General features: G+C 41.7%; 1 long non-coding RNA gene across 1 annotated transcript in view; it reads left to right on the plus strand.

Moving 5' to 3' along the window:
* Positions 1-22,045, plus strand: part of LOC132655930 (uncharacterized) — a 33,059-nt gene extending 11,014 nt beyond the window's left edge. The window contains exons 2-3 of the long non-coding RNA XR_009593894.1: positions 14,889-14,939; positions 20,464-22,045. This is a non-coding gene — a long non-coding RNA (uncharacterized LOC132655930). The remainder of the gene's footprint in view (positions 1-14,888; positions 14,940-20,463) is intronic.
* Positions 22,046-22,525: the final 480 nt, after the last annotated feature.

The raw sequence follows: 22,525 nt of genomic DNA on the forward strand, positions 1-22,525 counted from the left end.
AAATTTTCTACCAAAGCCTCTGCAATTTACTCTTTCGTTAGGCTGTTTCTTCATCCCCTCCCCCTCCACGCTAGTCTTTTTAGTCTGTGATGATGTTGACCCAAATTGTAAATCATTCTGTTTGTTAAATCAAATGTACAAACCATACCACTCTGTTCACCACTGTCGTTAAGAGAAAACAGCTGAAGAGACTTAAAAATGTGATTTTCTGGGGTAGCACACGCAGGTCAATGACTTTTCACAAATAAAAAAAAATCCTCTGTGTTGATGACAAAGTATTTATTGTAACAAATTGAATCTTAATGCTTTGTTACATGGATATTAGAAGACTCAGCCAAATGTTAAATACAAAGCACTTATTGCTGAACTTTAATTGTTTCTTTAATGCTTTAAAAATATCCCCCAAATCAGATTTGGGAACATCTTAACATTAAGTTGAACCTTCATTTCATAAGAGGAGCAAGAAGTTCATGTATATCTGACATGAGCTGAGAAAGTGTTTCCAGAATGCAGAGACGCCTTACTTTCTGTAAAGAAAGGGAAACGCTGCCTGTGACTTCAACGATGTGACCACATAAAAATAACACACCACATGATGTGACCACATGAACAACACCTTGAAGGTGTTGTGCGGAGGAAACCCCAGCATCATTAGGCAACCTGTGCCCCGCCCGGTCCAGCACAAGCAGTGATTGGACTGATGACTAGGTATGACCGCACTCTCTTAGATACATATGCATATATAAGATGTAATTGTTTATCTGAGCACCTGTGTGTATACACAGAAAATGCCGCAAGAGTATGCACGTGTCTTAAAGGCTGCAAAGGATGACCAGCATTGCAATATTCACAGCCACATGACTTCATTAATGTACAACTGAGTAATGTGAATACCAAATAACTAAAGCCAGCGTGAGAGGCTGACCCCGGGAGCTCTAGTGCCCCAGTCACGTGACTGCGGTGAGTTTCAGTATCTTACAGGTGATGTAAAACCTAAACCAGATGATGCCATTGTAAAGAGATTGATCTGAGGTGAGGGAAGGGGATATGGTGTTCATCTCTGTTCAGCTCCTTAACACTGATTTACTGTTGTGGCTTGTGGAAGTAACAGATGTTTATTGAATGAATATTCATTCACTGCTATCAAGTCCCAGTAGATGACGCTTTCCTCTTAAGAGGTCACATGTTCCTCTCGTACAGTGTTTGCTCTTGCAGTTGCCAATTGTTTAGAAGACGTAATATCAAGGAGCTGTTTAAAGTGGAGTATTGATGGGTAATGATGTAGAGGCTGAACCAGAGGTAAATATGCTAATTAGAAACAACTACAATGCTGGCTATGAACATTGCATCGACTTCCCTTGACTGCCTTGACAGAATCATGATCACTTCTTGTCAACCAATCTTGAATTTTCTTGTAAATTACCTTTCTAGTACACTGATTGAGCTCCAAAAACATTTGTTTAAGAAAAAAAAAAACATTACCAAGGACTGAGGTGACTTTAAATCACCATACAAACCAAATACAAAGCTTTATTGTGAAGACTTTTTAATTGTTAATTTTTATGGATAGAAATTATCATCATCATCATCATTATTATTATTATTATTTGGAGACCTAGATACATCACTTCCACTTCCTGTTCAAAGTCTTGCTTTCTTTTGTGGGCATTTTTCCAGCAAACAGCAATGTCAGAAATTCAGATAGCCTGTTACAGTTGTTTGTTTCATAAGTTTGTGGTTTGCAGACAGTATATCATACCTAAAGTTACTTTGGCTCTGCAAAGGATTATTTTGGCAGAAGTTGTATTAGTGTGTCAAACTGCCTTTTCAGAGAGTTGGCTGGGGTAACTGCCTAAGATGGCAAGTTATAAATTCCAAACCTGTTACTGCTCACTCCTACTCCCTTCCCTCAAGACAGCTGTAGAACTTCTGGGTTTCCGGTGCTAAGATCCAAACGCAGATTTGTAACAGAAATCCAGAAACAAATAAGATAATTTTAGGAGCAGAGTTACAGCGAGATAATGGCACGGTTACAGTTTTTTGGCCCATGAGATGGTAGTGTAGTTAGAACCATATCTAAGTCTCCATTCTCTACGGTGTTTTCAGAACAGAGAGGGCATGTGCATCAAAACCTGTAGCTGATTCACAGGTATTATTGTGAAGCTATTCGAGTCAGCCTTCTTTCTCAAACTCGCAGATGTGTTTTCTATTATCTACGTTATAGCCAGCATTTCTCAGCTTTGGCTGCACAGGATAATCATCTGGGGATGGTTTGGGAAGTTTGAAAACAGTCCTGATGCCAGGCCACAGCTGACCTCTCTTAACTTGTAAGCTGTGGGGAGGGCCGGCGAGGAGTTTGGTGTTTCTTTTTTAAAGCTCTTCCAGGTGATTCAATAAGATGGTCAAGTCTGAAGACTGCTGCTTTATCCAACTTCCTGGTAGGGGTGCCAACAATTGGTGAAGGAAAAAGCAGGAAGAACAGACTGTCTGGCTCCTATATTAAGGAAAGAATGTTAGAGATTGTTCACATTGTCGTAGACTGATGATGTATATAGAGATTGTGGGGCTGTTTCCCCCGAATCATTCGAAAACTATAACTTCAATCATATCTCTTATGGAAGAGCACATTTCTAGATAAGTATATATTTATTAATGCTGAAGTATTCCAGTGAATAAGTTACTCCAATATTTCAATTGATAGTAATTCCTTTAAATTTGTAGAGCTATCTTGACAACTATTTTTACTTTGTGGGCCCTTTTTCAAAAAAAAAATATAGATATACACTGATGAGTACAACACAGAATGGACAATTTTCAAATGGCAGTTACGAGTTACACACAGGCTTCCATCTGACGCTAATTTTAGCCATTTAGAGAAAAACGGTGGATCTATATTTTGTGCTTTTACTATTTCATTATGATCATTTCAATAAAGTATATTTTCTTCACAAGAACCAGACAGCAAGAACATAGACTGAAGGACACACACACACGAATCTCCTTTGAGGAGAATCACAAAGCAAAACAAAAGCCATGAATGTGGGAAATCAACCTATAAGGGGCTGGGGATGCAGGGATGCGAGGGATAGAAGAGACCGTGGTGGAGGGGGTGGCCAGAAGAAACAGAATGTTCCACACACATGTATGAAACTGTCAAAGAACAAATTTAATCAACAAAAAGTTCCCTCTGAGTTAATTTCAGTTAAGTGGAAGCAGTTATTTATTTGCTAAGATATAACCCACATAATTATACGGAAGCCAACCCAGTAGAGTAATTAGAGTCAAATAAACCAGGGTTTAAAACAGGCTTGGCCTATCAAAGCCGTGATTCCTAGAGCCTCATTTACCTAGCTCAGGGACTCTCAGTTTTCTGTCTTTGCCGTGATTACCCTTCATGGTCAGTTTGACTGGATTTGGAGTGACCCGTCACAGACAGACCTCTGGACACGCCTGTGAGAGGATTTCTAAAAAGGCTTAACTGAGGAGACAAGCCCCACCCGGAAAACAAGCACCCCACCAACCCCTCCCCCCCCCCAGGGATCCCAGATTTCGAAGAAGAGGAGATCCTGCTGATTCCCAGTGTCCCTTGCTCCCTCCTTGCTGACTGCAGAGGCAATGCGATCAGCTGCTTCCTGCTCCCTCAGCCTTTCTTTCCTGCCTGACTGTAGACCCACTTAAACCATGAGCCAAATAGATACTTCGTCCCTCAGGTTGCCAGGTATTTGTGGGAGCAACTGGAAAGGTAATAGATGCAATACTCCATGTAAGGATGTGGCTTGCGGGAGACCGAACAGGGAAGTTTTGCGAAAGCCCTTATCATACTGCCTGTACAGAGTAGGCCCTGAATAAATGGTAGGTGGCTTTTTTTTTTTTTAAACTGTTCAAACAGTATTTGTTTGTAGAATGTACGGCTCTGACACTGCCAAAAGCTACAGAAAACCTTTACATAATCTTAACGTTGGCATAGAGTGACAAGGAGAGAGTTTCTGCATGGGTTACGCTCAGGGCTGTGGAGCTGAGGGCTCAAAGCTAGCAGGCTCGTTAGGCAACTGAGCAACCGTGTCCTGAGCGCTAGGCCTGAGACGTGGGCAATAATGTGTCTCAGAAAAACACAAGTCCTGGCCCATCACAGCCCGTTTCATCAGTCACTGAGGGGAAAGAGCCCCAAATGGCTATACTCGAATACTCTCCCTATTGCTTGTATGTATCACTCATTGATTCTAACCTGTGAATGTTAACCTCTCTGAGCTCAGAGTGCACCTTCTAATCCATGACATCTTAAATCACTCTCAGCCAGGCAACATTTCTGATGCAGTTAAAACTCTGGGCTGCATGAACTCATCCATTGCTTTTTACATTGTTGTAATGTGTGATTAAAAAAAAAAAAAAAATCCAAGCCCAAATCAGTTTGATTCAGAGCGTAATTTTCAAAAAACATAAGATAAAAATTTAAGTAGCCAAAAGTATTGTAGTGTAATTGGCAGGGATTTTTCCCCTCCATTCTAGATCAAAAAATCAGAACACAATTTTAGAATAGCATCTTAAATTATATGTTTTTATTTAGTTTTATTATAGGGTCATAAAATAATGATATAATTTCAGAAACAGAGTTTTAAGTTCATGTGATGACAATAAAAATTTGAGGTTAATAAAGATTACTCATTCTTACCAGAATTTTGAACAGTATTATCAAAGAATGCAAAATTATTGTTTTATTTAAGTACTTTAATGTTAGTCTAGTAGCCAGTGTTTTAGACACAACAATATAATAATAGATTCAGAAAGCATTTCTAACTACTTATGATTAGGTACTTATTTCAAGTCAAGTACTGCTCTCAGTTCTCTCCATGTCCTGAAATTTGTTTCTCATGTAGCCCTAAAAAGTAACTAATACAGCCACCACCACGTTACAGTACACAACCACCACCACGTTACAGTTTACACCACGTCACAGTTCACAGCCATCACCACGTTACAGTCCACAGAGACACCAAGAACATGTAGTAAGTGTGGAGCCAAATGGACTCTTGACTGATTTGACTTTAGAGCCCTTGGTTGAAAGTGCCATAATGGCAGCTGATTATCACCAAGTCTTAAGGGAAGAAATAAACAAAAGCACATAATAAAAATAGAATAAAGTTATTGCCATAACGGAGTTAGAGAAAAAAATACAAGAGCTATGTAGGAAGATAATCATCTAAGGTCATAACATATGCAGAGGTCATCTAGGCCATAAAATATTCTGAAAGTGCAGGGACTTTGTGGGTTCATTGGTTTTGGTCAGCTTCTAGGGAGTGCTGAGTTATTTTCACTTTGCTTTTGAGTATAAAGAAGAGTAAAGAAAAGTAATAATTGAATAGACAGTGGTGACTCGAGATTTTTTTGTGTGTGTGTGAGAGAGAGAATTTGATAATGTGCTTCAAAACCTTTCCAGTGGGCAACATTCATTTGCTCAGCACCGGAAGGCCCTTAATTCATTCTAGGGAAATAATAAAGGTGAAAATCCTTTCTCTTCAATACTTCTGCATTCTATGCTTTCAGAGCTGTGTCTATTAAGGCAGTACAGCATGGTACAGACGTCTTGTCCCCCACAGATGTTTGTGTTCCACTCTTTGGAACCTGTGGACGTTTTAGGCTACACAGCAAGGAGAACTAAGGCTATCAATAGGGTTGGACAAATAAATGGTCTTCAGATAGAAGGAGGATTCTGGGTTACCAGGGTAGATCAGTTAATCATAATGATCATGGAACATGATGGAGTGGAGTGGGGGCAGAGGAGGGGATACAGTTCGGGTGGGACTCAGATTTGCTGGTGGGAGATGCAGAGGCTGGAGAAGGCAAGGAGAGAGTTTCTCCTTATAGCTCTCAGAGAGAGACTTCCCCTTCAGAAAGACCCACACCAGACTATTAGACTGCAGACGGCCAGGCCGCTGTGTCGTCACCCTCAATGTGTGGTAATATGATATAACAGCATTAAATACATAGCACAGCCGATTCTCATGACTGGCATGTGTAAGTGCTTTGTAAGCTGGAGAAGTTCATAGACCCGTGGAATTTTCAAACAACATGTTGGTGCTAAATGATAGCTGTGGAATTTCCTGCCTTACTATAATAATTACTGCTTCAAATTTAAGGGAAAAATCAGCTGATTAGAATGTAGTTTTCCACAGGAAAGATAATATAAACCTAGCACAGAATAAGAAACTCAAATTAATTTGGAGAAAACAAACTACACTATTTTTATTGCCTTGACTTATCTAATGGCTGGTGAAAAACACCTAGCATCAGTTACACGATGTCACCAAACATTTATTGGCCCACATACTTCATGCATTTGAGCTCTGGAGTCACCTAGAAAGAGGGACACTGGTATAAAAACAGCAACAGAATTCTTCAGGTTATAAATTGTTAATATGGTGTTTTTAGTGGGTTGGGACATCATTCTACAATATTTTGAATTATTTTTTGAGTCATGGGCTTGCTAGCTGTTGTCAAACGTGTAGTCCTCCGGCCTCAGCTTTCCGATGGCTGGATTAAAGGCATGCACCACCATGCTTAGCTGTAATTATTACTTTGGCTTCATTTTTAAACTCTTCTCATCTCTTTTCCAATGATTTAAACACAGCTTATTAGTTTTGTACACCCGCTATAACAAATCATCATAAATATTGTCATGTTTAGCAACAAATATATTCCTTTATGGATTTGCTGCCTGAAAACAGTCCCGTGGGATGACGCCAAGGTAAGAGTTGGACTGGGGGGGGTGGTGGTGGACAGATGCTCTGTTGAGAAACAGCTCCCCTGGCTGTTCTGGCTCTGCAGATGCAGTCTGGCCCTCTGAGGCCCATGCCCCTTCCTTCTCTTTCAAAGCTAAGAGCATAACATCTTCCTTCTCTCCAATAAGACTCTCTGCAGAGTCTGAACTCTACCTCCTCCAAGTATACCGAGGCAACAGCACGGTCCTCTCAGATAATTTAGGATGATCTCCTGATTTCAAGATTTATAATTTAATTACTTCTCCACGTTCTAATTTGCCACACAGGTAACATTCATTAGGACCTAGGTTTCTTTGGAGCCGTTTTTCAGCGTAATCACTTTTGTCAATGTTTTGTTTATAGTCTCATCATTTTTCTGTTATGTTTATTTTAAATTTAAGTAGGGTTACTTTCTTTCTTAGAGCTCTGCATTACATATTAAAGTTGCAACCTAGTCTAAGATTCGCAGACTTTAGAAGGCCGTGGCCTTAACTACCAAAAAAAGAGGAGTCAACATAATTACTCAGTTTTGATGAATAACTATCTTTACCATGTGATGTCTTTTACAGAAGGCCCTCTTCCAGAAAGGAAACTACACAATGTGGAAAAACTCTAAATTTATGATGGCAGATTCTCTGACAACCCTTCCGTAAAAGTGAAACCCAGCCTGCTAGTTGTAGAACTACCAACTGAGACTCTCTAAACAAATGCTCAGGCCTTCCCGTGGCCAGCAGCTAATTCTTCCATCAGCTGTCACCAGAACATAAAAATGTCATTTCAGATGTTATTTGCAATTAAAACTGTAAGGTGCTATAAGGAAGGGCTTCTTCTCCCCTTCGCTGCTGCCAGAGAACTGGAGGATCACTTGTCCTGGGGACAAAGACAATACAAAATAGTCTCTGTGAGTGGCATCAACCATCCTGGACTCTGAGGCCCTTACCCACGCAATGCTTAGGTAACTGCTGAGGTATTGAGTAAACAGAAAAGTTGTCTGTAGTTATCAGTTCCTGCAGATGAGATATAGCAACTTGTATACTCTGAAAAGGTTCCACACCTATCTTTACGCCGTTACAGCCGCCATGATATTCCCAGGCACCCCAAGATAGAGGAAATAAGCTTAAAAAGGCCTGCTCTGGGTTAATCACCCCAGCTGCGTTCCTGACAAACCTACTCTTATGAACTCTATAAAACGTTAGGATCTGTGGTGGTGTGAATGAGATGGCACACTATAGGCTTACACGTTTGAGAACTTGGTCCCCAATTAGCTGCAGTGTTCCGGAAGGATTAGGAGGTGTGACTTCGTTGGAGGAGGTATGTCATTGGGGGTGGTCTTTGAGAGTCTCTGCCTGCTTCCTGCAGATCAGAACGTAAGCTCTTAGCTACTGCAACAGCCCCACGCACTCTGCCTTGCTGATCGCCAACTGACTTTGGAACTGTAAGTAAGACCACAGTTCAAGGCTTCATTTATTTATTTTTTATTTTTTATTATTAATTACACTTTATTCACTTTGTATCCCCCCATAAGCCCCTCCCCTCTCTTCTTCATGCATGCCCCTCCCCAAGTCTACTGATAGGGGAGGTCCTCTTCTCCTTCCTTTTGATCTTAGTCTATCAGATCACATCAGGAGTGGCTGCATTGTCATCTTCTATGGCCTGGTAAGGCTGCCCCCCCCTCAGGGGGAGGTGATCAAAGAGCAGGCCAATCAGATTATGTCAGAGGCCCTGCAGAATATCAAAGTAGATGCTGAGACTTATGGCCAACTGTTGGGCAGAGTGCAAGGAATCTTATGTAAGAAGTGGGAAATAGTAAGAGCTGGAGAGGATGGGGACCACACAAGGAGAGCAACAGAACCAGAAATTTGAACACAGGGGTCTTCCCAGAGACTCATACTCCAACCAAGTACCAGGCATGGAGCTAACCTAGAACCCCTGCACAGTTGTAGCCCATGACAGTTCAAGGCTGCCTTTTATAAGTTGCGTTGGTCATTGTAGTAATTAAGACAGGGTCTGTGTGAATTTTTATCGTTAAAAAATGACTCAACTATTTTTTTTTGAAGTCAGAGCAATTGTGAGGGAGCATGGATTACGTTAACCCTTTGATCTTTATGTACATGCACTCGTGTGTGCAGCAACTGCATATTGGACATACTGTGGGTAAGAGTACAGCTTTGGGATCAGTCGACCCAGATGGGAAACAGCAGCTCTAAACTTTGTGCTGGGCGAGACTCAGCTTGCTGATTTCTACTCTCAGGTACAGCTAGACTGCCTTCTGCATTTGTACAATGGTGATAATAATAAACGCCCGATTTCTCGCAGGTTTTTTTTTTTTTAATTGAAATACAGTAAAAATCTTGGCCCACTTAAAATCAGGAGCAAGACAACGTGATGAGCCACTGTGGCCTCTGTCCCACACTGAGTTGGACAATAAAGCAGTATGGGTAAAAGCAATGCAAGGCATAGAGATAAGGAAGGGGAGATAAACACCACCATTATTCATAGGTAGTTATTAACATGAAAATGCCAGAAACCTCTACAGAGCAAACAGCCAGTTAGTTCAGCCTCAAATACCGACTCTCCTCGCTTGATCTGGGCAAGGTTGTTTAAAAATATTTGCTGTGCTCAGCTTTCACATTTAAATGAGAATAACAGTGGTAGCCACACTGTAGTCACTGAGTGGTTATGGAGATTGTATCTATATACAGGAGTAAGCATTGTGTAAGTGTTGATTCAATTATTAGCTTTTCAGCCAAATTATTAGAATTGAGTATGGAAAAACCAAAACCATTAACGGTCCATACTCCTATGAATCAAAAGCTACAATTTAACAATTTTTAAAGTATGATAGAATTTCAAGAGCTATTAGAAATAAATACAAGAAAATATGTACAAGATATTTATGGAAATGTTCTTTATTTTAGAAATGACAAATAAGAACTAAAATAAAATAGCTTTGTCACTGTATGAATTATAGATTCAATAGTATAAAAATATCAGCTCACTCTAAATTACCCTATATATATATATTTGTAGTTCAAATAAAAATCCTGACAACCCTGGTATGCAACTTGACATGTTAACTATAAGATAACATCTGAAAAAGAAATAGGCTGAAAGTAGCCAAACAACTTTGAAGAGGAACAGATTGAAAAAATGAGTTCTACCAAATATGAAGACAGAAAGCCATATTAAGGCAACATGGTGCCAGTGAAGGAAGGGACAAATAGGCCTGTTTGACACAAGCAGAGTAAAGGTGAACAAGCTAGCTCTTCAAACCAGCGGGGAAAGTCAGACTTTAATAAATACGTCCAAATCCCACTCAGTAAACAGGCTTAGCCCCCGAGCATAGCAGCCAGCCAGACACCTTTGCTGAATAATAGCATTTCAGAATACTGGCATTTCACACCTGAGAAAAATATTAGCTTCTCCCCTCTCCTGCACAAAACTAAGATTTAAGGGGATTAAAGACTATGTATGGGAAACAAAACTTTGACATTTGTCGAAAAACATTCAGCAGGAGTCCTTCACTCCTGCTACCCAGCAGTGGCTCGCAGGGTGCAAACAAGCCTCCTGCTTCCGGAAGCCCCATCTTTTTTCTACAGTCACTCGCACTAAACCGGAAGCTTTATGCGCTTCCCTCACCCGGCCCAGGGCTGTACGCATGCGTGGCTTATTATCATTTCACAGAGAAGGAAACTAAACGAAAGATGCAAGTTGGTCAACCTGCACACAGCAGAAAATGTCTCCGAAATGGACAGCCATTGTGACATGGAGTGCTCAGCAGGCAATGAGCGCAACCACGGCCTTTGTCTCCCACCTTTCTGACTAAAGCCTCAGAAAGCACATGACAGAGGCCCCATTAGGGACAACTTTTGAGGTTATTAGTATTATGATCTAAAGAAAAATACTTGGAATTGTTTTTAAACCTTGCCCTGATGTTAAAATGTAACAGATTTAAAAAATTAAATTAAATTAAATTAACCAGTGTAGATGCCTCAAGAATCTGCCTGGAAAAGCACTCTGACATAGTTAAGAATGTGGTGGCTTTACGCTTTGCGCAATAACGGGGGCGCATGAGGGTAGCAAACGATTATATGGTGGTGGACTCCGATCCCTTAAACTGTAAGGCCAGCTCTCGCTCTCCGCTCACCTTTCTCTTCATACAGCTGAACTGCAGCCACCTCTCTAAGGGGACGTAGCCGGCTATTAAAGAGTCCACGATGAAAACCTTTTCCTCCAATATTGCACACAGATCCCTTTACAGACTCGGACATCACTCTGCCTCCGTCCACTCTCTTGGTCACAATGTGCAGCTCGGTCTAGTTGACAGCCCAGTCGTTCTGGCCCTCAAGTGTTTTTCTCCATCTTTTCTAAAGGGTTCGTAAAAACAGGGCCGCAGCCCTGTTTATTCCCTCCCCGGGCTATCCCAAGAATGTAGGAGAGTGTGTGACTTAAGACGAGAGTTAAAGGGAAATGTCTGGAGGTCAGTGATCCTTGGTGCTTAGGTCACCCCCGAGGTCACGGTCCCCTTAACTAGAGCTTCAGGGAGTCTTGCTGCCTCTGTGCTCAGCTTCCACACTCAAGGGCCAGCTCGGCCTTCCTGACACGCCTGTTTAACTCGCACTTTCCAATATGCTTTCTCCCCTTTCCCTCCGCTCCGCCCCACAAAGGACTTAGCCAGACTCTCCAAGATTGTGGCACAGCCTCACTTGCACTGATGACGGACACTGTTCTTACCATGGACGTGTGGAGGCATTGCCCGATGGCTCTCCACTTTCCGCTGTCGGTTTCCAAACCTGAGCACGCTGTGTGCGCAACTCCACGGGCGCGCTCGAACCTGAGGCTGTTTTTCATGTTTCCCTCGATTGGATGGAAAGGTCTGCAGTTTTGTTTTCATTTTCACAATCACCAAAGGCAGCTTAGACGGGAGCCTCCCGAACCACAGAAATGCCATAACCACCTGTTCAGTGTCCCTGTTCATTGTGTCTACGACATGACAGGAGAGCATTTTAGTGTGTATGGGTGTGTAGGTATGTGTATGTCTGTGTTGTGGGCTCTAATGACAAAATTTTAAAAAAATGGGATAGGTAATCTGCCTATACTTTGACTTCCGATTTCTTGGGATGAAGGCTGCATTTCCCAGAAGCTCTTGCAGCTTAATGTGGTGCTGGATGTATGTAAACATAGTTTGCTGGCTGTTGTGACACATGCGTGTAAATAGTCCAGGCACTGGAAGGCAGGAGAATTAAAAGGTTGGTGTCAGCCTGGATTACATGAAGACTTGTCTCAAAAAAAAAAAAAACAAACCTAGGAGGTAAAAGTGGCATTGCAGTCTCTGTAGAACGTCCTGACAAGGAGAAAGGAGGCTTCTTAAAAAGCATTTGTTCTGTGGAACAGTCTCAGGCCTCTGTAGCTGAGGCCTTCTCACTTCATGAGCTATTTAGCCCGGTGGGGGCCTGAGTGCCTGACGCACTGCGGGCTGCCCGGGGCCGGGGCCCCTTTCCAGTCTTTTCTGAGGCTGCCGTAAGTATCTGTTCTGCATGGTCACGCCGTTGCCCTTTCTGTCACCTCACCTGAACCCAACCCCACCTATAACATGGGCTTAAAAGTCTTAACCGAAGGACAAACGACAGTTAATGGGCCGTCTGCGTTAGACTTCACAGCAGCTTAAACAGGAAAGGGTAGCGGGCGAGCCGAGCTGCCCCGTGGCACAGGGTGGCACAGCCGGAACTCTGAGGGCACAGCTGTGCGGCGGCAGCTGGGCTCCTAGTCACTTGGGAAGCAGAGGCTTAATGCAGTAAGGAACTTTATGCCACACCTCAAATTAATGTTGTTGCGTTTATTTCAATGCTTTCCTTTTTCCTTTTTTTAATTTAAAGTGGTGGTCAGCTGCATTTTCTCTCCCCTCAACACGGGCCATATGTTAACCCAAGTTTGGCAAACCCTGGCCTGGGACACTTACCAGACTGGCTAACCTCCAGTCCCAGCGTGCGACCTCGCTGGTCTCTAGAGGGGTGTGGGACTCTCCCACGTCCTGCGTCATGTGACTCTGACGTAACTCGTCTGCAGGGAACAGATGCGGCGTCTTCGCGGGCTCAGCTGCCCTGTGAAGATCTTCCCTGATATCTCCGGCTTCACAACCCACTGCTGTAACCCTGCCACTCCCTGCCGACCTTGACAGACGGCTTCACGTGACCCCAGGCTTCTCCCGCCCGCTTTGGCGCGTGTTTACCTTCTGCTTGAAGCACTTCCGTCAGGCTTCCTTATGCTTGACTAAATCCTGCTTACCCTTCTGAAAGGTTTCAAGGAGAACCTTCTGTCACCCTCCTGAGCCTCTCCTTGGTGTTCCTGTCACTCTTCTGTCTGTCAGAATGGCCATTGGCTTGTCTGCCCTGTTAGGCGAGTTTGGGAGGACAGGAGTAAGGTGTTCTATTTCCTCGTGCAATGCCTGGCCATAACAGGGCATAATGCTCAGCAGATGCGTCCTAGGTGGATGAATGAGAAATTGAGTGAACCACAGAAGCTGTTTCAAAGACATGGAATTCTGGGCATTTTACGGTGTGTGTGTGTGTGTGTGTGTGTGTGTGTGTGTCTAGGCTTAGCTGTCTCATGGCTAGCACACCCACTGAGTTCTTTTTACTGTGTGCTTAGCTTGCATTATTTGTGTGTGTGTGTGTGTGTGTGTGTGTGTGTGTGTGTGTCTAGGCTTAGCTGTCTCATGGCTAGCACACCCACTGAGTTCTTTTTACTGTGTGCTTAGCTTACATTATTTGTGTGTGTGTGTGTGTGTGTGTGTGTGTGTAGGCTTAGCTGTCTCGTGGCTAGCACACCCACTGAGTTCTTTTTACTGTGTGCTTAGCTTGCATTATTTGTGTGTGTGTGTGTGTGTGTGTGTCTAGGCTTAGCTGTCTCATGGCTAGCACACTCACTGAGTTCTTTTTACTGTGTGCTTAGCTTACATTATTTGTGTGTGTGTGTGTGTGTGTGTGTGTGTGTGTGTGTAGGCTTAGCTGTCTCTTGGCTAGCACACCCACTGAGTTCTTTTTACTGTGTGCTTAGCTTGCATTATTTGTGTGTGTGTGTGTGTGTGTGTGTGTGTGTGTGTCTAGGCTTAGCTGTCTCATGGCTAGCACACCCACTGAGTTCTTTTTACTGTGTGCTTAGCTTGCATTATTTGTGTGTGTGTGTGTGTGTGTGTGTGTGTGTCTAGGCTTAGCTGTCTCATGGCTAGCACACCCACTGAGTTCTTTTTACTGTGTGCTTAGCTTACATTATTTGGAATTCAACCAAGATTAAAATAAATAAACTTACTCATATCACAGAAACATGATGGGTGTGGTAGCTTACTGACCTGGATTATGGAAATCTTCACCAAGATATAAATCAATATTATGATATGTGTGTGTGTGTTTACACAGATCAAATTAAATACAGTGAAAAATCCCATTCCCAACCCCCAAAGTAAAATTTGACCATTTAATACAGAAAGAAAGCTGATTAATAGAATGCTATAATTCTTGCTTATCACACTGTAACAAATTAGCTCAAAACTTGGTGGTTGAAGCTAAAAATACTTATCACCTCACACAGTGTCCTTGGAGTAGGAATCTGGAAGTGAGTTGGCGGGATCTCTAGCTGGAGGTCGCCCTTGGAGGTCTGTCCAGCTGCTAAGCAGAGCTGTAGCGTCACTTGGAGAAGACTTAGCAACCCTGAAAGATCTACCTCCATCACCACCCACATGGGCTGCCTCACAGTGTGGCTGCTGGCACCCCCCAAAGCAATTCAAGCAAGGAAGAGCAAGAGACTGAGCAAGAGTGTGCAAGACAGAACAGTTGGTTTTTCTGTATTACGCTATTGGAAACAATGCAAGCTTACTTCTGTCCTACCATATTTCTTTTCTCTCTCATCATCATCATTAATTATTATTATTATTATTTTACCATTTATTCACTTTGTACCCTGGTTGTAGGAGGTTTGTGGGTTGTAGACTTGCTTCCACATTTGTCAGAAGTGACTCACTGAGGCCCGTGTACAGTCAAGGGGAAACTGATTGGTTCTTCGGTTTGGACAGACAGTGTAGGGCTCGCTGGAGCGCTCCTTACAAGGCTTCCATCAAAAATATTCTCTGTGTTTCAGATGCATGCAGAAGTACGTGCCAGATTACTGCCCAGGCCTGAGCAACAGCAGGTATTTCAATATTGTTTAGAAGTAAATGTATATTATTATCTCTACTTTCTTCATCAAACTTAATAGTAGGACTTGACTAGTTCTCAGAACGGCACATATTTATTGCATGGGGTTTTGTTTGTTTGTTTTTTGTCTTGTTTTGTTTTGTTTTTCAGGTAGTAGAAACATGATGAGAGGGCCTAGATGAAGATGAGTAAATCATGGTGGCCCTGCCGTTGCTTGCTTTTTATTTATTTGTTTATTTATTTATTTATTTACATTTTGACATGCTATAGATCAAACTTATGAGACCTCACTCATGCTAGTATAAAGAGGTTTGGCGATTTGAGATAGGATTGCAAGTAATCCAGGCTGACCTTGAACTCGTGATTCTCCTGCATCAGCCTAAGACTTGTGCCATCAGGCCTAGCCAAGAGAGCAAGGAAGTTTTACATGCTGACCCTTCTGCGCTTCACTTTTCCCTTCTGTGCATACCCCATGACATGACCCACAGTCAGCAGCTCAGTCAGCAGAAACCAGTGTCCTAAAGGTTGGACTCCTCAACCACAGGAAGTGTGGTGAATTAATTTGTCTTTATAAAATATTCAACCTCAAGCATTTCATGCGTTACAAAACTCTCTCAGATACTTGAATTACTTATATTTTATATTGAGTAGCCTTTAAAATGTATATATCTCAGACTTAAATTTTCCAGTTCTATGAGGGAGGCCTATATTGATCACAAGTTTGACACCATCAGAGAAAGGTGTTACATGTTAGGACAGAGATGATTATTGAAGGAGAACGATCCGTTTCAAGCTTCTTTCTAAGCTTCTGTATTTTGCAGCCATCCGTGCGATAAAATCCATCTTCATCCGGCTTTCTCTCCTTGTGCATGTCTACAAATTTCTCACTTTAAGGACACAGGCATCTGGATTAGCTGTCTGTCCTCGCCAGCATAACCTGATAAACTCTGTCCCCAAATATGCTCACAGTCTGAGATCAGTATATAATATAAACTTCGACATGTAAATTGGGGGGGTATATAATTCAATCTGTGCCAAAGCCCAAGGAGGCCCCTTGGCATCAGAGGCAGCAGACAAATACCCTGAGATCAGTTTTGGATTTTGTTGCTATTATCCTCACCCCCTTTTAATTTCAGGGAGCCAATGTGTGTCAAAGGATCTTTTAGGAAAAAAAAAAAATCCTTTTGGAATGAGTGAGAGTGACTGGAAGGCATCCTCTAGAGCTTCAGAAGCCAATTTCAGATTAGCTGTGGGCTACAGTCTAACATCAGCCTACACGAGGTCCCTGATCAGACCACTCCGCCTTGACAGCTCCACTGCCTTGCATTCACACTGGCTTTGCCTCGGTGTCTTAAAAGCCCAGTTTCCCCGTTCCTCAGTTTCTTTAAACATACTGCTCTTCAGCCTAGATTTCTCCACCCCCGCCCCACCTGCTTTCCTGTAGCTAAAGCTACAGAATCTGAGCTCCAGGTAAACACTCTTCTTTATAAAATCTTCGCCTGAGCTCCCCAAGGTAGCTCTGCCTCTGTAGGCATTCTCCGTTGCAGCTTCTGAGCCCTGCGACTGTGACTGTGAAACCTCGTGGTGGCTGTCATTACACGATTAACCATACAATCTGTCGCTTGCTCTCTGTCTGCCTTGTTAGATTCCTAACGCCACGATGGACAGATAGCGTCTTCCTGATAATATGATCATAACATGCTTTGTGCAGAAAATTGGGTGCTCAGCATATATGTTGAATTAGAGGCAACTAAAAACCCATGCTGGGGCTGGAGCTGTAGGGGTGGAAACATGAGGACAGACGGAGGAGACGTAACGCAGTGGTCAAGAAGGAGTGGTCAAAAGATGGGCCAAGGGGTCTCAATGCGAGGAAAGATCGCCCAGGGTAGAAATGGAGAATGAGGGCAATTAGGGTGCGGGGCACTTCCAATGTGAGGTAAATGCTGCCATGTGTGGTTAGAACCATCTTCCAGCCCATCGAAGAGAGGAGGAGTAGCAGTGCTTAGGCGTACGGGACACCTCACACTGGTTCTGGAGTTGCTGTGAGGGCAGGGATGCCCCCTTCGCATACTAACATTGCTGATGCTGTGTATGCAGACACTCACCACATGTGTTTATTTTTATAATGCTCACATGTAATGTAGGTATTTGGATAGAAATATAAAGGAGACCCAACAAACTTGAGGTGTGCACAGGATGGACATTAACACCAATGGATTCATGTGATATTCCTGGGTGACTGTTTGTTTTGCCTTGTTTTTCTTTGTTTCGCTTTGCTTGATCTGTTTCTTCAATATAGGCTCTCTAGACAGTGCTCAGGCTGTTCCTGAACTCCTGGGCTGGAGAAATTCTTCTGCCTCAGCCTTCTGAGAAGCTGGGGCTTAAGGCATATGTCACAGCACCCGGTTGGGTGAATCTTTGAAAAAGTGATAGAAAACACTAAAATCACAACAAGCCTCATGCTGGATTGTGCAGGAATTTAGGAATACATTCAAAGTGATTATCAGAGATGTGCTCAGGATTTGCTTGGATGGCTGGAATCTCTTCATGTATCTATGACTACTGCATGATAGAATTTAGTTTCAGTAATGTTTCTATGTTGGATCTTATAATTTCAAAACTCATGTAACATTCATGTAATATTTACTCTTTTTATCCCATCTTTGACCTTAAACATATATTAGGCAATACTCAAAAATGTAATATTAGGTTACTTCCATTTTTTAAAATTAATATGCTATGATAAACATCTCCAAAGGAGGTAATCAGAAGCAGGCATTGATTGGAAATGCTATGCCTTTTTAAGATGCTTAACATATCACCAAATGATCATTTACACAGTCGTAACAGTTTATATTTTTATTAGCAGGATATGACATTTAGTATTTGTCTAAATTTAAAGCTATCTCTAATTAGACATATGTGACTTACCGGGTCTGATCAAGGCATTTGTCTTGGCTTTGAGAAAATAAGAAAAAGAGGCCCTGACCATACCTGTCATTAGTGACATAAATGGTAGCATAAATGGACTTTAACTTGTGTAATAAGCATCCCAGTCTATTTACACCGGGTTCATCTAAAATGCGTATGTGTTGCCTAGATATAGAACTCTCACCGGCCCTGCAATTGTCTGGTTATCCTTCCTCCCCTCCCCCCAGAGAACCGTTTTGTTTTGGGTGAGGCATAGGATGTCTGGGTGCTAGGCTGAGGCTTCAACGCGTGGTCTCCACCTGGTTCCCCTCCACTCTGCAGTGCTGGGATGATAGATTCGGCGGCGGCAGCCCTCGCTGCAAGGAAGCTATTCTACATACGGTTCTTTTCCAGTCCCGAGATTCAGGTTAAGAGAGCCAATGCTCAAGCATTACTTGCAGAGGTTATTTTCCCGGTGATCTCTTACATATTATTATTTCAGCACAGCTGATTGGTTTTGTTTTGTTTTGTTTTGTTTTGTTTTGTTTTAGTTCTGGAGAAGACCGTACAGCTTTGCATTTGCTGCCTGGGAATTTATGGAAACCCTCCCAGCAGACAGAAGAGTCTCCTATCATCTAGAATAGAGAGAGGTTAGAGGAAAGCGATGTTATGAACAGAAAGATCAACAATTAAAAATAAGAAAGACAGAAGGGAAAGTAAAGACTGCCTTTGAAAAGTTATAGCGACAGGAGACTGAAATTAAACGTTTTATGTTGAAAATATCCTTATATTCGATTGCCTCATATAAACAGTTTTAAATTTTGAAAATCATGCCTTTCCCTCTCTCTCTCTGAATGCTGCTAAAGTTAATTTCCCCTTCAGGAAAGCGTTTATTTGATCATCCATGAGAAGTGGTTTTATTTTATGTTTTTCATTGGTGAAAGAATTTGGCTTAGAGATTTTATTAGTTATGCATGTTTGGAAACACTTTGTACGTAACACAAAGGTTTCCTCCTAAACACAAGGCTGTGATTATGTGCAGCTTTGCAGATGTAGAACTTAAATATAACATTTACCGAACGACACAACACATTATATTTTAACCCAAAGCAAACTGAACTTATATTTTACTATTTTGAGGGTTTTTTTTTTTTTAAATAAAGCTTAAGGTAAAGTTGTCTGTGAGTGCGGTGTCATCTAACTGAGTTTGGGCTGCTGTAACACAGTCCTGAAGACTGAAGACTGCTAACATAGATATTTACTCTCACAGTTCTCGATGCTGTGAGTCCAGGGTCAGGTCTCAGCCAGGAGCCTCTCCCAAGCTGCTGACTGCTGTGTTCTCATTAGACCCATTCATGGTAGAAAGACAGTAAGCTCACTCTCCGGCTTCCTCTTACTAAGGCATTGATGGTAGTTCCCAAATCCCACCTCAAGTTATCAGAATGGAAGTAAATTCCAACGTAAGAAGTTTAGTCGTGGTGAGGTTGGCAAGATGGCTCAAATTAAAGTACTTGTCACACAAGCCTGACAACCTGAGTTCAATGTCCGGAATCCACAGTGGAAAGAGAGAAGAAACTTCTGAAAGTTATTCTCTAACCTTCAAGGCATGCCCCCCCCAACAAACAAGAATAAAATAATCTTTGCAAATATTTTTAAATATTTAATAAATGCTTTTAAATAAAATATAAGAGCATCAATGTAACAAATTTGGCAATTATTTACTGATTTTACCCTTACGAACATATTCTAATTTTCTTTAGATAAAAAGGGTATTATTGAAAATGCATATTTCCTAATGTCACCTGCCATTTGAGTTAGACTACAAAGGGGGCAACTGGAAGCCTTCTGTGGGGGTGCCAGAAATGTCCATGTCCTAAGATGCCCATATATTCCTTTCTTCTTCCATCTTATTCTTTACCAAAATTCAGATGTGTGCTGTGTGGGCAGGGGTTGAAGTATTGTCTGCTAACCAAGGATGAAAAGCATAGTAAAAGTGGTTCAGGTTGGAGGGTCCTTGATGATGTCACCATGCAGTTGTCTAAACCCTGAACAACACACATCTAGTTACTTTTCTATGACACAAAACACTTGCCATCTTTAAACTACAATGGCAGTTTCCTATTATTCTGTTTCTATTATTATGCTCCTGACGTACGTAGTGACCTCATGTCTTACCAACTCCTTATCTTCATCTATTTAGATGGACAGTTTTCATATAATTTTAACTGACTGTAACAGTTTAGACTGTGTACTTAATGCTTACTTACTCTTTTTTTCATAGAAAACTTCACAATTTTATATTATTTTATAGTATGCAGTAAAAATACCACAAACTACCACTGCCTTTCTGGTTTGAGGCCTATAACTATTTAATCCCAGTCTCCAGGGACCAGCATGTTCATCAGGAGCACCCTAGCTTTCTTTTTAGTGCCCCCACTAGCTTAACCTGGGATGGAAACTTGGAGACTTGATCTGGAAAGGCTTCCGGGCATCTGTGTTTAATGTGCTCTTTATCACAGAGCAGGTATCTCTTCCTCTAACTCAGATCTTTCTATGCTAAATGCAATCAAGAAACATTTGGCTTTTTTTCCCTTTCTTTTTCTTTGCAGATGTACTGAGAAGGCAGACCTAACGCCTGCATTTACCTTTCTTCCTGTTCTTCTATTTAAACATTGCAAGCCTTTATCATTGGAGAAAAAGAACTGCTTTAAAGAAGAAAGAAAACTTTACCTGTATTTTACCTGGGGACTTTATTTTTTTCTAATAAAGCTCAACAGGGAAACCATTGTCTTGTATTAATGAAATTCTTATATAGACACAGAGAGGACAAAGCTGGGAAGAGCTAGCTTTAATTATAACAAACTGCTCTGTTCAATAATAAGTTATTAAAGTTTATTTGTATCATATTATAATGTATTTGTGTTAAAGAGCAGAACTTGCTATGAAAAGATAAAATCATGGTGCTCATAAAATGTAAAATGAATACATGCAAGGACTTTCAACCCATTAATGAGAGAGCCAGTAGATGCTAAAATCCTTTCATAAGACAACTTACAGCCAATAAGAGAAGCTGAAATGAAGAGATGTGTGATGGACGTCTTGTCAAAGGGACAGGGGTACGGAGCATGCCATTATTTATAGGGAAAGCACCAATTGCGTCCCACCAAGCACAATGTATCATTTTGTGGCTAGGAAGTATTTACATTACTGTTGGTTTTCTACACCAAACATGGTTATTAGATTTTTCACATAGCCAGGGAATTCCAAAGTTTTTTGTAACTTTTCCATATCTGTAACCTGACAAGGTATAACCAAAAGTTTGTGAACTTTTCTGATCTCCAGGCTAGGAACTGGCTTTATGGAAACTGGCTTTATGGAAACTGGCTTAATGACCTTTGCCACAGGAAGCAGTTAAAAATTGGGGTGGTCAGAACCCGGATGAAGGAAAGCTAACAAGGCAAAATATCCTTTCCCACCTAACTCAGAAGGATGTTAAGAGTTTGGACCCTAGAGCTTTAACACATTTCTGTCACTGACCATGTGTGTGCCTAGGGGATAAGCTATATTTAGTCTTTCCAAACTCCAATTTATTTATCTCTGTATAATGAGGTCATTAGTAGTACCAAATTGATGTGCTTGTTGAAGGGGATGAAATGTGATGACCTAAGTAGAATGCTTTGCATAATCACTGGCTTTGCAAAGTGACAATTAAATGTTAATTGTCATCATTAACATTTTATCAATATTACAGTTGTCTCTTAAGGGGAACTGATATGTTAAAGCAAAATCTGCTCCTGAGTGTGTAATAACATCAAATTATTTCTTTAAATAGCATAACTGAGGTATAACTGGCATCTGATAAACTCGGTGTATTTAAAGCGCACAGCTTGAGAAGGGCATTAGACATGTGTTTTGGGAAACCATGTCTACAGTGCACAGCCACATTGCCCTAAAAGCTTCCTGTGACACCCCGACCTCTCCCTATTTCCGTTTGTCTCTACTTTGTTCCTATCGCTTACGGTTTTTAGAAAATGTATAAATGGAGGACATAGTGGACATCCTTTTTGCCCAATTTATTTCATTCTTCATAATCATTCTGAGCTATATTCATGCCGGAAACTCTACTTTCCTCTTTTCTACTGCAAAGTGGCATTCCATTCTAGCTATGCAGTCTCCTCCTCATCCCTTTACCTGTCCTTATATATTTTGGCTGTTTTCCATTGTTACTTATTACAAATAAAGACGTCAAAACTGTTCGTAGACGTGTGTGTATAGACAAACGAGTTTATTTTGCTTGCGCAGCAGGGTTACTGCGTCAGAGAGTGGCTGTGTACGGAGCATTGCAGGAGGCAGGCAGCCTGGTTTCCAAACTGGTCGCTGTGTACGGAGCGTTGCAGGAGGCAGGCAGCCTGGTTTCCAAACTGGTCGCTCTTCACTCCTGCCAGCAGCGCACATCCTCACTACTCCATATTGCCATCCTCTCTTCCCACGGTCAGCTTTAATTTTGACTAATCTAATAGTTTTGTGGTTGTATCTTGTTATAAGTTGAACTTATAATGACTAATGAGATTAAGCCTCTTTTATGTATTTCTGACTTGAACTTCTGATTTAATGTAAAATGCTTTGCTGAACTATTATGGGATTCTGGTCAATCAGGTGATAAACTCATGC

Source organism: Meriones unguiculatus, chromosome 8, assembly GCF_030254825.1.
Source record: "Meriones unguiculatus strain TT.TT164.6M chromosome 8, Bangor_MerUng_6.1, whole genome shotgun sequence".
NCBI classification, from domain to species: Eukaryota; Metazoa; Chordata; class Mammalia; order Rodentia; family Muridae; genus Meriones; species Meriones unguiculatus.